At 42.6% G+C, this 18,303-nt stretch overlaps 1 protein-coding gene across 4 annotated transcripts in view; it reads right to left on the bottom strand.

The window, feature by feature from the left end:
- The window catches only part of LOC126298395 (ligand of Numb protein X 2-like), a 524,161-nt gene that overhangs the window by 414,239 nt on the left and 91,619 nt on the right, over positions 1 to 18,303 (bottom strand). Inside the window, exon 1 of one of the 4 annotated variants that reach the window (XM_049989705.1) lies at positions 14,425 to 14,542. The exons of the other annotated variants lie outside the window; for them this stretch is intronic. The gene's annotated coding sequence lies outside the window, so the exon portion shown is untranslated. Of the gene's footprint in view, positions 1 to 14,424; positions 14,543 to 18,303 lie in introns of those variants that run through there. 4 annotated transcript variants of the gene reach the window in all.

The raw sequence follows: 18,303 nt of genomic DNA, 5'->3' as shown, positions 1-18,303 counted from the left end.
AAGCTGGTGATTGAAATTTCGTGAGAACATCAGCCAGAACGAAAGTCGCATTTCTTTCAAAGATGTCCACCCCTAATCCTGTATCATGTGAGTGACACACTTTCCCCTATTTCGTGATAATACAAAACGTGCTGCTCTTCTTTGAACTTTCTCGATGTACTCCGTTAATCCGATCTCGTAAGGATCCCAGGCCGCACAGCAGTGCTCCAAAAGACGACGGACAAGCGCAGTGTAGGCAGTCTAGTAGATCTGTTACGCTTTCTAAGGGTTCTGCCTTCCCCACAAAATTTTCTCTGTGTTCGTTCCAGTTTAAGTCGGGACAAGAAGCGCCTGCCGATAACTCGAGTAAATACCGGGGCATGTCATGGTTGATAACGAAGTAATTGACTCCACTTGAGCTCGGCGGCAGATGAGACGGGTGACCTGACGAGGGCATCTGGGGCCCCCTGTGTCCACAGATCACAACATACTTGTCTTAATGGTCTGTATAGCAGGCGCGCTCCCTTTTAGACTCCTTTAACAGGGGCAACTATCGTTGACTATAATGCCACTGCAACTACAATGTCGCGTCTCTAGAACAGTTGGGGGCACGAACGGGTGCCACTACACAGGGTATATCGCTAAGGAGGTAACTATCTGCTTGTAAATAAGTGCCTAACAGCAAAGCCGACCAACCTGCGTTTGTGTTGTCACAAAGTGTACATTATTCGTACGATTAAAAGTTGAATACAGCCATAAGGCCGATAAATCGTCGTAACTAAGTTATACGGCTGTTTGGATCCAATGCTGAAAGTCATATATCGAGGAAGACATGACGTAAAATAGTGGGAAAGGCAGAACACTTAGAAAACGTAACACACCTACTGAAGAGACTGCCTACACTACGCTTGTCCGTCTTCTTTTGGAGTACTGCAGCGCGGTCTGGGGTCCTTACCAGATCGGATTAACGGAGTACATCGAGAAAGTTCAAAGAAGAGCAGCACGTTTTGTATTATCACGAAACAGGGAAAAGTGTGTCACTGACATGGTACAGCAGTAAATGGTTATATTTAAGTTCCACTCAAATATACATACAACACAGAGCATCGTAATACCAAAACCTTCCAACGTGTAACTTGTGTTTACTTTCTGAAAAAGACTGACAGTTACGTTAAGATTTCTGGCCACTCTGGAAACATTCCAGTCGATGGACGTTCCAACAAGAATTGCAGCTAATATGTTATTTACAATAAATGACGTCGACTACTGCAGGTGATACTTCTATTAAATTAATAAGGACCCAGCATCTCTTGGAAAACAGAAGGGCCAAAAATTTTTTTGGATGTGTGTGGACGTCAACTTGCTACCTTTCACTTCACAGCACACGTCCTATTAACTGCAACTACGGCTTCAACATAGCAGGCTGCCCTCCGTATATACTATACACTGTATCAAGAACTGTCATTATTTGTTATTCAACTATGACAAATTGTACCACAACGACGTGCTTTTGACAGATCATCATTGTTCCGTAGCAACGAAACGGTATACTGTCATAGCACACAATTATAACATTCAAAACATAAAATAAAAGAAGTCTTTATCCACCGATACTCAGTGATATGTCACTTTATTATAACAAATCATAACTAACATGACGCGTTTTTGAGAGGTCCTCAGTTTGCTAAAGCTCTGAAACAGCTTATATTCATACAACGTACTTTATGATAACCAAACACGTAGTTCTGGTTGTGAGGTAAAAACTATGTCGCGTCTCATTGGCAACGTACCTCTACACGAGGCAAAAATCTGACACGCCAGATTCCTCGTTTCCCGATCTGCAGTGCAGTGGAATGTAGAATTCCACGCTGTGACGTCACCAACTCCTAAAAAAAAATGTTCATATGTGTGTGAAATCTTATGGGGCTTAACTGCTACGGCCATCAGTCCCTAAGCTTACACACTACTTAACACACGTCGTCGATAAACAGATTAGTAGTTATTAGAAATTTTCGCGAGTTACAAAAACGGCTTGGACAATTTCAATTTTACTTTTTCTAAATAGGGTGTACTGTATTATGTTACGCTTAAAACACATTAGACGCGTTTATGGATAAAAGATGCTAATAAAATGGTTGTCATTCAGCTGCTGGACAACTCAGTCGGATTCGTGCCACTGAACCAATGCAGTTCGGTTGCTGTTTCACCATCTGTTGAGCGCCTCGCTTCTGTTTCCAAGCCGCTGTTTGGAATTTAATGTGAAAGTTATTTGTGTATTCGTGCCACGTAGTCGTGACAGAGCGACGCCACTCATTCGAGTGAGAGATTGTGTGGGTGGCTGGACCTACGACTTTGCCGCCATTGACCTAATGTAAACCAACACCGTGGTCCTGTTCTACGGCAGGATTCGCTTTCTTTCTTCTCCCGAGCTTAAGGTTCCAGCAACATTGAAGTTTAAAAAACGATCTCAGCCTTCTTATGTATACCTTATTTCATGTTGTTGCAACACCGGAAAATGTGGTGGCTCAATTAATTTAGGGAAAAGTAGTGTGATGATACTACGCTCTGTCCTCTGTATATATAAACACGTAATGTTTTAACAGGTTCTTATACTTGAATTGTATTTTCAAAAAGGAATCACGTGGCATAGCAGAGTGGTTATGGCACTGGACTCGTATACAGGAGGAGCAAGATCCGAATACCCGCCTGGTTTTAATATACTTGTCACGAGTACGAGACAGCCAGTTTCCTTTCATGTCATTGTCCAACAGTGTCAGATATCAATGTCGAAAACATCTTAACCTCCTTACCTCTGTAAATCGTACTTGGCAATAGCAGTCGTAAGATAAGACATTAATAAAGAAGTTGCATACGATCTAAGGAAACATGAGGTAAATTTCATTGGCGTACTCTTAAGTTAGAGTTGGGATACCCTAAGTTACACGGTTAGAAATTTCATTCACGAGGAAGTGTGTGACTGGTGTTAACGGCAGTTTGTAATTATTAGCTCGAACTTCATTATCTGTTTTGTACGTATCTTTCGTCAGTGAGCACAGGTCTAAGTTAAAGATATAACTTATGCTGTATACTTCTATAAAGATGCACTATCACAAATGGTGGCACAAAAGTCTATAAAAAGAAAGCATATCTGCTATAATCGGTGTTAATCCGTGTTCTTACAGCACGACTCGCTCAAACTTATCTCTTCGGCGACAGCCTATAGGAGACAATACGCCTACAAAAGGCCAACTGAATATGCGCTACAAAGTCACGATTATAAGAAATGGATCCGGCGTACTTGCTGCTGCATCATTTGAGAACTGCGTACTCCGTCCTTTAGATTTAAGAGGGACTTTCGAAAGGGGAACTAACAATATTTACGATACTGCCGTGCCCGTATTGATGAGAAATACGATGCAATGTTCCTTCGGACATGCAAGCATGGCCGAAGGACCAGGCATTGCGGCGACACGATTGATGGCATTCGAAGTTTGGGTCAGATCGTGAACTGTGTTCGCCTAGCCTAATCGTAAGGCGACTGCTTGTGATGAGCGGGAAATCCGGATTTGAGTCCCGGTCCGAAACTTTCGTAACTGCCAATCTGTTTCGTGTATATCAAATAATACGTAGGTTGGAACTTAAATAGTGGCAACACTGCTGTGGAGACATTATGCAATGGAATCTGCTATTGTCGCTGATAGCACACGTTGTTGACATACCTACCTTACCTTCAAGCAAATGGACTCGTCCATCCTGCGTCACTGCCGTGCGCACAATCGAGGGAAACACAGTAACTTGTGAGCGACCGGTCTAACGTAACGGTGTCACTATGTTTTCGAAACAGGAACAACGGAGTTGGATCAAGATTGAATGTGCCAGAGGTCGTACAGCACGACAGTGTCATCAAGGTTTTGAAGAGGCGTGCGGGGAATCGGCAATGGCGTACGTTTGGTAAAAGCCTTCAACGAAGGTCTGCAAACTGTGACAGACATGCATCGGGCAAGTCGTCCTAGCGTCTCTGAAGACGACGTGCATTCTGTTGCCGCGTTAGCGGACAGTGATCGACGCCATACGATTTGTGAGCTCGCCCACGAAACCGGACTAGCGCATACGACTGTGCTTCGTATCCTGAAGGAACGCCTGGGCATGCGAAAAATTGCATCGCGATGGGTTCCGCATGACTTGTAGGAAATGCAGAAATGGATGCGTTACGACGCTGCTCAGACGCACTTAGAGCGCTATGGGAGCGAAGGAGAGGCTTTCTTGCGCCGTATCGTAACACTGGATGAGACATGGGCCACATCGTACAAGACAAAACTGAAACGCTAATATAAAGAATGGCGTCATTAAGGATCGCCGCGAAAGTCGAAAGTGCGTCAGAGCCCCAGTATGGTGAAAGTAGTTGTGATTCTCGTGTACGATTGTGATGGTGTCATCCTAACGCATTTAGTTACTCCACGGCAGACCGTCAATGCACATTATTACTGTTCATTTTTGGAGTATCACCTGCGACCAGCTTTGCTAAAGAAGCGGCGACAGTCTGTGCGCAACCCACCCATCATTTAGCACGACAATGCGCTGGCGAATCCAGCGCAAGCTGTGGCTGCTCTGTTCGGTCGATGGGACTGGGAAGTACTGTACCATCCACCATATTCCCTGGACTTAAGTCCTTGATACTTTGATCTGATTCCGAAGATGAAGGAACCACTTCGTGGCATTCGCTTCAGAACTGTTCCAGAGATTCGACAGCCAGCAGACCGCTCCATTAGCACCATCAACAGGACAGGCTCTGCTAACGGTATACTACGCTTTCCACATCGCTGGCAACGGGTTCTGCACAACGCTGGTGATTACTTTGAAGGACAGTAACAGGGGAAAACATGTAACTCTTTTGTATCGGCTGTGAATAAATAGTTGCCACTATTTTAGTTCCAACCCTCGTACATAATACTTTGCATATAGGGGACACAAAAGATAACTTGGTGTTTTGGATATTCTGCATAGATTACACTTCACTAGAGGTACACATTCAAAGATTCAAACTGTAGCACTACTGTCGTTCTGCAACTTGTGTACTCCAGGACTCTGTTAAAGTGATATGCATCAAAATTTTATATTAAGATGGAAAATGCCTAAAGTGCATTTTAAGGCTGGCAGATTCACAAGGCAGAACACACTTCTGTGGTCCAGTACAAAACATGAAGTTCTGACCATGAAGGGGCTGAGTGACTCGCTACACGTATGTTTCAGCAGTAGCAGGTTAAAAAATGGTTCAAATGGCTCTGAGCACTATAGGACTCAACATCTGAGGTCATCAGTCCCCTAGAACTTAGAACTACTAACACCTAACTAACCTAAGGACATCACACACATCCATGCCCGAGGCAGGATTCGAACCTGTGACCGTAGCGATCGCGCGGTTCCAGACTGTAGCGCCTAGTACCGCTCGGCCACCACGGCCGGCAGCAGTAGCAGGCTTCATACAATCTGTACAACAATGGGAACTGATGTGTAATGTTATGACGTCACCCCTGTCAGCTTCTCCATATCCACATTCAGTGATGCTGTATATGACACCGCGGCCGGTTGGTACTGTTGGGCCTTGATGGCCTATTCCAGCAGAGTTTAATTTTTCTCCTCCAAATAGTGTGGGTGACGTTAGAGTTCAGTGCTCTTATCATTCTTCGACCGACTGGAAACATTTCTTTTATGATATGGTTGATTGTGGGAAAAACTCGTGAACCCTGGTATCCAGAAACTAAATAAAAATGTAACATTCAGGCAAAACATCACTACCTTCTAACTCGTAAACAGTAACCAAAAGTAGATAAGAGGGAAAAATCGGGTAATTGATATGAAAAAAAAAAGTTTTTAGAGCTGCGGGAAAGGCAACTAGGAGGAGAAGAATTACAGGCACCTACCAGATATGTTGAGCATTTACCACCTTACATGAGAACGAAAAATATGAACACAGGGAAATAAAGGTAATCTCCTCTTTGCAATGGAGAGTGAATATGTTAGCCAGGAGGGGATAAAAGATAGTTCCCAAGGACTGTATAGGGCAAAACCATCTGAGGACTCAAAACAGTATATATATTACAATATTGCGTAGATATCCATCACACGACAGTATTACTACTTTCTCAGAACCATTAGCTGAAGAAGAAAGAAGAAGACATGATAAAAATCATGTCAAAACAGGACACACAAAAATCAGAGATAGTGTCACAGAGACAATTAAAACAAGCCCCTCCAGAAATCCTCAGGCTTGAGAAAGGTATCATAGATGACACGACCGACTTCTAATGGCAGCATCAGGCACAAACGTCAGGGATACAGAATACTGATTTAGAGAAAGCCTTCTAGTTTTCGAAGTGCAAATGAACAGACATCTTACGGAAGCATTCCCAATCCAACATTGTCACAGAGCGTGTCCTTTACTGGTGATACTGTTCCTCATCTCTTTAGAACCACTATTTTGCATGGTTAGAACCGGCATACCAAGCCTACATGTTAGGGGACGATGGTTCAGTCCAGTGTCTATGCTGATGATGTTTCCATAATAATTACGAAACCCCAAGACATCATGAAAATCTAGGACGTAATGGACGATTATACGGAATAAAGGGGCAACTATGAGCAATTATAAAACATAGCTCTTACTGTTCACTGCAAGTACACATCCACGGCACATATCTTTGGCGAATGTGTTGAAATGGAAGTGGTAGGTGTGAAACGAGGAAAAATAACATAAATGACCTAACTGCTGTCATTTCCAAAGATAGGGTGGAAAAAGTAAGACGTGCTCTGATAGCAAATAGTGTAAGAAAATTTAATATCATTCACAAGACTGAAAACATCAACACATTGGTCCTGTCCAAAATGCGAAGTAGCCTCGCAGTATAAGGGGCCTTGCTACGGTTGGCGCGGTTCCCCCCGTCGGTTCGAGTCCTCCGTCGTGTGTGTGTGTGTGTGTGTGTGTGTGTGTGTGTGTGTGTGTGTGTGTGTGTGTGGTATTTAGCGTAAGTTAGATTAAGAACTGTGTAAGCCTAGGGACCGATGACCTCAGCAATTTGGTCCCGTAGGAACTGACCACCACCACCACCACCACCACCACCACCACCAGCACCACCACCAAATTACGTTGCACAAGTCATACCCATTGACAGAAAACATACATAGTACAACTAAAAAAATTCATAGGTTTGTTCATTTGGAAAGGTGTCGTGTTTCGTGTTGCAAGGGACCAGCTGATAAAATCATCTACAAAAGGCAACTTACGTTTAACAGACTACGAGCCAAAACCTACATGTACGTATGTACTCCACAAACCACAGTACGGTGCAGAGCTGGGGGTACGTCTCCAATTTCACTCCCAAACACAGCGAGGTAAATACGACTGTCTAAAAGGCTCCATACTAATCCTAATTTCTCGCATCGTATCTTCATGGTCCTTAAGCGAAATGTGCGTTGGCGGCAGTAGAATCGTTCTGCAGTTGGCCTCAAATTATGGTTCTCTAAATTTGCGCAATAGTGCCTTGCGGAAAGAGAACCGTCTCCTCTCTAGGAATTCCCATTTCAGTTCACGAAGCATCTCAGTAATACTTACTTGCTGATCGAACTTACCGGTAACAAATCTAGCAGTCCGCCTCTGCATTGCTTCGATGTCTTCCTTTAATCCGACTTGGTGGGGATCCCAAACACTCGAATAGTACTAGAGGATGGGTCATCTAGCATTCTATAAACCATGTCCTTTGTGGTTGAGCAAAGTTCTCCAAATAAAACGAAGTCGAGCATTCGCCTTTCTAACTACCAACGTGACGTGCTCATTGCATTTCATAACACTTTGCACCGTTATCCCTAGATACTTAATCGAAGTGTCTGTGTCGAGCTCCACCCTACTAATGCTGTATTCGAACGTTACATGACTGTTTTTCCAGCTCATCTCCATTAACTTACATTTTTATGCATTTAGATCAAGCTGCGATTTATCACACCAACTAGAAAAGTTGTATAAGCCATCTTGTATATTCCTACAGTCACTCAACAATTACACCTCCGCGCGGCTGCCCCCGTCGGGGGTTAGAGTCCTCCCTCGGGCGCGCGCGCGTATTTTTTTTTTGTGTGTGTGTGTGTGTGTGTGTGTGTGTGTGTGTGTGTGTGTCGTGTCCTTCGCGTAAGTTAGATTACTTAGTGTGTAAGCTTAGCGACAGATGTCCTCAGCAGTTTGATCCCATAAGACCTTACCACAAATTTCCAATTTCCAATGACACCTTCCCGTACATCACTGTGTCATTAGCAAATAGCCATAAATTGCTACACACAACGCCCATCACATCATTTATGTATATAGGGAATAAAAGTTATTCTATCCTATTCAGCCCTTGTTCTGAAAAATATAATAATTTCACTGAAACTGCCTGCAAGTCGGTCAGGTGTACTAAAGACTGCATGGGCTATTTGGACAGACGACACAGGATACAGACAGATGTCAGCAACTATTTCTCAGACCTTAGGCAAGCTGGAACGTGAGTATTTCAGAGGATTCTTAATGACAGATATTATATGAGATAATAATCAAAAACATTCAGAAGAAATCTCCATGCCAGATTAAACATAAGGACTTGAAGTGGGCGACGGTATGCGTGAATCTATCAGCTGCCAGACACACTCGGCAGCTTAAAAGTTTACAATTGGGTTAATCCCGACAGCATCGCCTCGGCACAAAATATAACTGACAGGTCATCTGAACTGCCTGTAGTGCGGTACAATTAGCACAGCCATACACCGAACAGTAGGTTGCTAAAAAAAGTCAAGTCTGTGGATATGGCTAAAGTTTAAAGAAACGAGTGGCAACGAAATAAACACTAAGAAACAATTGTACTCATATATGGATATCAAAGAGATTCCAGCGTCCAACATCCGTCGCCTGATGTTTACCATAGCCAAAACACACACTGACCCACGACTCGAGCTGTTCACGAAAGCTTCGGTCCGACCACACCCACCTAACAGATGTTTCACTTTCTAAATGACTACGTTAGGAAGGGAGTCATGGCGTTGAATTACCCCAAATTTACTGGTGCAGACATGGACTGGTCTTCATATTCATACGATAAGACTCCTCCTGACTACTTTGTGGGACACTGTTTACCGGTACCATCTGACCACGATGGACGAGCTTGAATCGTCGATCTTAGTGACAACTGAATCCATTTTGATTGAGACACTACAAGATGTTATGGCAAATTTCTTTGTTAGTTTGCGCTAACACTCTATATCAGCGGTAGACATTTTGAAAATACTGTGTTGCTATTGCGAAGTTGGCCTGCGGAGGAAAATATTTTAATATATGCACGCTGACATAAATTTTACAGCGTACAGAGCTATTTACTAGCAGGTTCTGTAACTAATGTTTCGAAAATTTTATATAAAATTCTTATAGCTTTCACAATAAACATACCGTTTGTTGCATTCTTCTGTCGATATTTGTTTTCATGGTAATTCATTTTAAAATTAGGACGTCTTTTGAAACACTTCATAACTAACCGAACGATGTGGCGCTTTGGTATACGGGGACACGACGGTTCAAATCCATGTCCGTTCATTCAGGACTTCCTTAAACCAGTTGAGAAGACTTCCGGGATAGTTCTCCTGAAGGGGCATGCCCGAATTTCATCCCAACCTTCGCCAATTATAGTCTGTGCTCAGTTTTTAATGACCTCGTCATCGACGAGACGTTAAGCCCAAATTTTCCGTTCTTCCTTAATACATAATTATACGTTCCGCGTATTTGTAGTCTGTTCCTGCAGCTACACGAGAGCTACTAGCGAAGATGAAAACCGCATAAAAATTACAGCAGAGTTAAATACCTATTTGACTTCCGTCACCTTGAACATTTCCCTGTCATCGGTAGTTTTGATTTGGTATCCCCTGTAACTTTTTAGATGTGTCAACCAAGGTACACTGTAGAGTAACTGTGCCTAGCGTGAGTTAGCTATACTACTGTACTGGTATAGGAGAGGAGGCACATGAAGGGAAGGAGGGGAAAAAAAACTTGAATTATCGCAAGCCGCTGGCGCGCTACACGTCTGACGCCAACATAGGAATTCGGAATCTGCTATCTGTGGCTCAGGCAGTCTGCCCACACATCTGTACGCAACTCTGTACTTATTATTTAGCACATGAAACTAACCAATAATGCAGCTATGTTGTCCAGCTGTCTCTCCACGTCTTCATTGTGTCCTCGTGTAGGTTCTGTATCACAATGAATCTGTGTCCGTCAATTACTGTCACTACATGCTCCGTCCATTTCATAACAGCCATATGTTATACTCAACTACTGCCCAATTAATTGTACGTGCAATCTGATAATTCTAAAGAGGACACTGTACACAGAATTAACGTACTGTATGTAATCGCTAATCGCTCCAAAACACACTTCATAAATCATAACACAAATTGGAACATGGGTGTGTGTCCACAATAGAATTAAAAATATTGAGTATAAACACGAACTGAATTAACTTCTCGTCAACAACTACGCCACTGGAAACGGAGAACAAGTACACAGTGTACTGTAATCTTTTTTGTAAAAAACTTGGACGCATTCATCTGAAGTTCAAATGCTAGAACTTAGAACTACTTTAACCTAAGGACATCACAGACATCCATGCCCGAGGCAGGATTCGAACCTGCGACCGTAGCGGTCGCGCGGCTCCAGACTGCAGCGCCTAGAACCGCTCTCATCTGAAGTGATTTACGGAAATCGCAGAAAAGCTAAAAGTGGAGGGACGGACAGGGATATCCACCTTGATCTTCTCAACACCTAAAGGCCGTCATCTACTGCAGTTGATTAGACTGGTACGCAACACCAGCTCATAAGGTAAGATTTCCCGTTCCCGCGGTTGGAACACGATGCATACGATTGATTGATTGTCTCAGTGATAGCTTTTACTTGTTAATTTTTATCTTCTTCACCTCTACGGGACCGAAACATAGTGTGTTAAGAATAAGCAATTTTTATTGTAGAATCCCGAATATCGAAATTTTCCAAGTACGTTTTCGCGATATGTTAGTTGCGTTTCTCTGGATGTCCGTTCGTTGAGATATTTCAACATTTCTGTTAAAGGCTGTCCCTTGTGAAACATAGCTGATACCATTTGCGACGCTCTTCGTCGTAAACGCTCGTCGGCATAACTCTATAATTACAAAAAAGAAAAAAAAAAGTACAGTGTTATAAAAGAACATATATTTTCCGTAACGGAATACTGCAACTTGTATATCAGCATCACGACTTATGGAAAACATTTATCCGATGTAAGGTTGTCGTAAATGATAGCATGGCAACAGTAATCGACCTTACAAGAATGAGTAAAGATTCCAATCCCTCGACATGGCCCTGTGAAGTGAAGTGGAGTGAAGTGAACTGCGTGCGCAAACATTTTCAGCCGGCCCAAGGCGATGAAGTGCCTGAATTTATCGCTGATCATTGTCAGACTAGTGTGGGATATAGATTATTACAGTTTTCCTGGATCTGCGACCACTCGGATATGTGAAGAGTCACACTAAACGGTGCTCCACGAGCTCAGTGGACAATACTTGCAGGCCGCGGTGGTCTCGCGGTTCTAGGCGCGCAGTCCGGAACCGCGCGACTGCTACGGTCGCAGGTTCGAATCCTGCCTCGGGCATGGATGTGTGTGATGTCCTTAGGTTAGTTAGGTTTAATTAGTTCTAAGTTCTAGGCGACTGATGACCTGATAAGTTTAGTCGCATAGTGCTCAGAGCCATTTGAACCATTTTTTGGCAATACTTGCCCGTCGTGAGGCAGCGCCAGTGTTTAGTAAGGTACTAAGCACCCATCAAACAGGCGGACAATTGTTTTCCATTGTTTGCGTAAATTACTTAAAACGAATGCCGAAAAAGTTCCTTTGAAGAAGGCACAGCCCATTTCCTCCATTATCTTTGTACAGATCCAGCTTGAGCTCCATCTCTAGTGAGCTCTTCGCCATTACACCGCATGACTGATCTCCCATACCCGGGAGACATCCTCTTCTTGGACAAAACTGTGATATGACTCAAATAGGATATCATACAGGATATTTCAAAAAGAATCAGCCGATTTCAGAAGAATATATCTTCTACATGAATGTAGATAGAACTTTGGGGAGAACTGTAAGTTACGCATCAACACTACAAGTTTGACAGAACGAGGTGGCGCAGTGGTTAGACACTGGACTCGCATTCGGGAGGACGACGGTTCAATTTCGCGTCCGGCCATCCTGATTTAGGTTTTCCGTGATTTACCTAAATCGCTCCAGGCAAATGCTGGGATGGTTCCTATCAAAAAGGGCACGGCCGGCTTCCTTCCCCGTCCTTCCCTAATCCGATGAGATCGATCACCTAGCTGTCTGGTCTCCTTCCCCAAACAACCCAACCACAACTACAACTTTTGATAGTAGGAGACGACGTACTGGCAGAAGTAAAGCTGTGATGACGGGGCGTGAGTCGCGCTTGGGTAGCCCAGATGGTAGAGCACTTGTCCACTAATGGCAAAGGTCCCGAGTTCGAGCCTCGGTCCGGCATGCAGTTTTAATCTGCCAGGAAGTTTCACTTCAAGTACAGTCTGGTGCCATTCGTAAGTTGGTTCACATGCTAGTCGGTAGCGATCTCTCTAGTATAGCTCTTTCAGTACGGCGTTTTCCACGATTGCGAGAAGATACAGAAAATAGTATTTTTGAGCTGACCTGGATGTCACCGCGCTGGCATCTGCATGTGAGAGCATTTCTTAGCGGGAACTGCCTCGACGATTGATGGGTTTTCGGCGGCGTTCGTGTCTCGCGTTTGCGACAGACTCTCCTCCCCTTCCAACATCTAGAGCGAAACTGCGAAACGTCATGGCTACAGCACTGTAAGTATGGGACGAGTCTGAAGATTGTCATGTGTCCGGCGAATACTTGTCGAAGTGTAATGAAAATTTCGATCCTACACGTAGGACCCAAACGTTGTATATGCATCCATGTACTATATACCCTTGAAAAAGTAGAGTTGTTCTTTTGAATATAGTTTTTTTTTTACTTATGTGAGCGTTAAAATTCACCTTAAGTTTCTATCTTAATTCATTTAGAAGATATTATTGTCTTGGGAAAAATCGGGTGAATCTGTTTGAATCGGGCATCATTACAGTCAGCGTCAGTGCACACGATTTCTAGTCGCAGGGTCTCAGGCGTAACCAAAGAAACATCAGCAACCTACAATCGCCATTTTTAAACGCTTCATTGCCTTTTACAGTAAGTAATTTGATACTCTCGCCATGAGTGCAATGAGTCAGTTAACATTTAACTTCAAAGCAGGAGTTTCAAAAAAATTTTCTAACGGTTAGTAAAAATTTTGAAATACGGCTTTCAGAGTGAGAAATGCTAAGTTTATGTACGTTTTCTGGATTTCTAATGCCTGGTTCGATGGATTATCTCGAAAATTCGAAAATTACGTGCCTTCCTGCAGAAGAAAACTTGGAGGAAGGGAATGGAGCTGGTTGCTACCGCCGGAGTCTAAATGCAGTTTTCTCCCACGGTGAGACCACAGCGGCAATGGCGACAAATAGTAAGTTTTCGTTCATAAATAAAATGTTCTCAACAAAACAAATGACTGTAGGTTGTTTTATTTAATTCCCGAACAATTAAGTGCCTCATGAAATAAAATCTGTTTCCAGCGATTCTCTTGTAACTAGCTGCACAACTCACATTGTTTTTACTTCTCCTGGAAATTAAGCTTGTCGGTATAAAGCATGCCAGTCACACCGATACAGTGACATTACCTGATTGTGAGGCGGAAAGCTTCTAAAAATTTATTTCACTACATAGATCTTCGCAATCGTAATATTAAACTTACGAATTGGTCCAGTATTCGACGCGATAAATGGTGAGGATGGTGCATAGGGGCAAACAGGCACATCAGGTATTCGATACCATCCAGTCCACAAACGTTTTTAATTATATGTCACCGCTTAAACCACGGCGGTAGTAAGGTTGGAAGTTCTTTGTCACAAAGGAAAACCGTTCCGGATTCGATGGAAACCCTATAAGAAATTGAGGTATAAAATACAGTGATATGCCTGTACCATGAATAGGACAGTGCTTAAACTGAACAGAGATTCAACATATCTTGCTAGCATACACAGGTCAGTTAAAGCCAAGAACATATTACGTACCTCATTACTTGTACAGCAATCTCACCATATTTTCAAATGTAAAAGCAGTTAATACATGACGAATTCATACATTACGCCAAGAAATAAATTATTTGCGCAATAGGGACTACGACGAGGAGGAAAAAAGGTTAACAAGAACAGTACTACGTGAGTATGGAAGCTCCAAATCTGCCTGATTACGACGATAATTAACTTGCGAAGCTTGCTTCCAGTCACGGCAATAACGATATACTCACGTGGCATATCAGAGCGACGACCAGAGCAAGTAGAGAATCAAGAGCAGTACAATAAGTATGATGTAGTTGACGACGAGCGCGTGGGACTCGGTGCCTCCCTTCATGATGGCGGGTAGCTTGCAACTGGCGGGCCTCGGATCTGGCTGCCCGTCACACCCACGCACTCCCACTCCAGAGCCCGCGGCCACACATAGCCGCGCTGACAGCTCCAAACATCCGCACTCCCCTCAAATCCACCGTGACGTTCTTACCTCTCCAGCATTCGACCGAAACGAAACGACCCCGCTACATTCTCACTTGGAGCCACCGAGCTGCACTGCGTTCAACCCTTGTCCTACAGACCACTGTCCACTATAGACAACTGATCTACCCGCAACAGTCTCAGTATTATAGTCTTAATTGCATGGCACACTGGTGTCGATCCACAGAGAGTATTTAGATTCTAATGTCGTAAAGGACACGATTCTAAGCAATAATATGAACTCCATTTTGAGTTCCAACATATTTGTCATTGGAGACACCCTCTTGTGTCGCAACAACAGAGAAATAGAATGCAAAAGATTATCAGCAGGTCGTAAACGGGTGTCTAAGCGTGCTTCTCAGACTTCAGTGAATGAATTTTTACCCTTAATTAGATATTCATACACACCTTAAGGCGAGCTAATCTGTCCTGTTCTCATTCTTATCCTATTGAGAATGGCCTTTCTGATAATGGTGATCAGCTAGTTACACTATATGACATAGCTCCATTCAGTAATTCGAAATTGTGCGTTCAATTAATGACTCAAGAATTAGAAATTTCAGAGAAATCTTCAGCAATTAGACTGGGATGAGGTGTACAAGGAACCCAATGGTAATTTAAAATATAACTTATTTCATGATACACTTGTAAGAGAATTTGAAAACTGTTTCCCCAAGAAAGTAATTAAATCTAATTATAAGAAACCATGCAAAAAACCTCGGCTTACTACAGGAATAAAAATATCTTGTAACCACAAAAGGGAACAGTATCTAATAACAAGAAAGAGTAATTACCCAGAAACATCCAAATATTATAAAAACTACTGTGCTACATTAAGAAAGGTAATTAAAAAGTTCAGAAGCATGTGCATTATGTCTGAGATTAATACCTCTGATAACAAAATCAAAACAATTTGCAATATTGTTACAATGGAGACAGGGCAAACAAGAGTGCAGGATGATGGCATTACCATCAAAGCGAATGGAAACTTGACAAACAACAAGCCGGAAGTCGAAAACATTTTGAATAATCATTTTTTAAATGTTGTAGAGAAAATAGGATCTAAATGTTCATTAGAAGAAGCAAGGCAGTTAATGGAAGAGGCCTTACCCACACCATTTAATACAACTGAAATTCCATCCACCTCTCCTTCTGAAATTAGGAAGATAATAAACTCTATCAAGACTAAAAGCTCACATGGAATTGATGGCATTTCCAGCAGGATAATAAAAGCTTGTTCACAAGAGATAAGTAGGATTCTTAGCCACATATGTAACAGCTCTCTGAAGCAGGGAATTTTCCTAGATAGACTGAAGTATGACGTTGTTAAACCACTGCATAAAAAATGGAATACGTCTGATGTCAAAAACTACCGCCCAATCTCTCTTCTGACTGTCTAATCCAAAATTCTTGAAAAGTAATGTATTTTAGAGTAGCTTCACACCTTTGTAAAAATAAAGTTTTAACAAAATGTCAGTTTGGTTTCAGAAAGGTTTTTCGACGTAAAATACTATACATACTTTCACTAATGAAATATTAAATGCTCTGAGTAAACGGAAGTCACCCGTTGGGATTTTTTGTGATCTCTCAAAGGCTATTGATTGTGTAAATCACGGAATACTTCTACATAAGCTCAAGTACTGTGGTATGAATAGGACAGCGCTCAAATGGTTTAAATCATACCTAACTGAAAGAGTGCAGAAAGTTGAAGTAAGCAGTTCACATAACATGCAAAAAACTGTTGATTTCTCAAACTGGGGAACAATGAAGAATGGGGTGCCGCAAGGTTCGGTCTTGGGTCCTCTGCTGTTCTTAATATATATCAATGACTTGCCATTCTATATTCACGAAGACGCAAAGTGGTTCTCTGCAAATGGGCTCTCATTAAACTTTGACAAAACACAGTACATACAGTTCCACACAGTAAATGGAATGACACCATTAATAAATATAGACTTCGATCAGAAATCGGTAGCTACGGTAGAATATTCAAAATTTCTAGGTATATGCATTGATGAGGGGTTGAACTGGAAAAAAACACACTGAAGATCTGCTGAAACGTTTGAGTTCAGTTACTTTTGTTATTAGGGTCATTGCAAATTTTAGCGATATACATCTCAGAAAATTAGCTTACCACGCGTATTTTCATTCTCTGCTTTCGTATGGCATCATATTCTGGAGTAACTCCTCATTGAGTAAAAGAGTGTTCATTGCACAAAAGCGTGTAATCAGAATAATTATCTTCACTGTAGCCTCACTATATATATATATATATATATATATATATATATATATATATATATATATATATAATTTGTTATTAACAATCCGAACGAATTCAAAAGTAATAGCTGTGTACATGGCTACAACACTAGGAGAAAAGATGATCTTAGCTACTCAACGTTAAATCTAACTATGGCTCTGAAAGGGGTAAATTATGCTGCCACAAAAGTCTTTGGTCACTTACCTAATAGCATCAAACGTCTGACAGGTAGCCATATAGCATTTAAAAGTAAATTAAAAGAATTTTTTGATGGCAACTCCTCCTACTCATTAGATGAATCTCTGGATATACTAAGTGGGTAATTTTCCCAACCCCCACAAAAAAATTAAAAATATTAAGTGTCATGTAATATTTTGAGTAATGTAATATCTTGTATAGACACCTTTTATTAACCTGACACGTTCCACATCATTATGAAGTGTCGTATTCATGATCTGTGGAAAGAGTACTAATCTAATCTTATCTGTTTACACAATAGAAGTAGCTGGTTGTGATAGGTTTCAGAAGCAACTGTGTCAGCCCGCTTACACGCATCGTCCTCCTCCTTCTTCTTCTTCTTCTCCTTCCCTTAATGACCAAGCTTCTTTCTTTCATTTATTTATGTCTATTATATGTTTCTGCCGGATGTACTCGCCAGACGAAAGTTAGTGAGACTTTTTTTTATCGCAGGCATGTGAGGAGTCGTGCTGCGAAGCCCGAGTGCGCAAATTTCGCTTCAGCCTCTATAATGTGTCAATACAGTCATACGGACTCATTCTAAAGAAACATTTTACAGGAAGCAGTTAATCGACGGCGGTGAAATTTTAGGGTGGAAATACACTCCTGGAAATGGAAAAAAGAACAATTTGACACCGGTGTGTCAGACCCACCATACTTGCTCCGGACACTGCGAGAGGGCTGTACAAGCAATGATCACACGCACGGCACAGCGGACACACCAGGAACCGCGGTGTTGGCCGTCGAATGGCGCTAGCTGCACAGCATTTGTGCACCGCCGCCGTCAGTGTCAGCCAGTTTGCCGTGGCATAAGGAGCTCCACCGCAGTCTTTTAACACTGGTAGCATGCCGCGACAGCGTGGACGTGAACCGTATGTGCAGTTGACGGACTTTGAGCGAGGGCGTATAGTGGGCATGCGGGAGGCCGGGTGGACGTACCGCCGAATTGCTCAACACGTGGGGCGTGAGGTCTCCACAGTACATCGATGATGTCGCCAGTGGTCGGCGGAAGGTGCACGTGCCCGTCGACCTGGGACCGGACCGGCAAGGGAACTTGCTGTTCCAACAGGACAATGCACGTCCGCATGTATCCCGTGCCACCCAACGTGCTCTAGAAGGTGTAAGTCAACTACCCTGG

This window comes from Schistocerca gregaria, chromosome X (genome assembly GCF_023897955.1).
Source record: "Schistocerca gregaria isolate iqSchGreg1 chromosome X, iqSchGreg1.2, whole genome shotgun sequence".
NCBI classification, from domain to species: Eukaryota; Metazoa; Arthropoda; class Insecta; order Orthoptera; family Acrididae; genus Schistocerca; species Schistocerca gregaria.
This window is presented reverse-complemented; position numbering and strand designations above follow the sequence as displayed.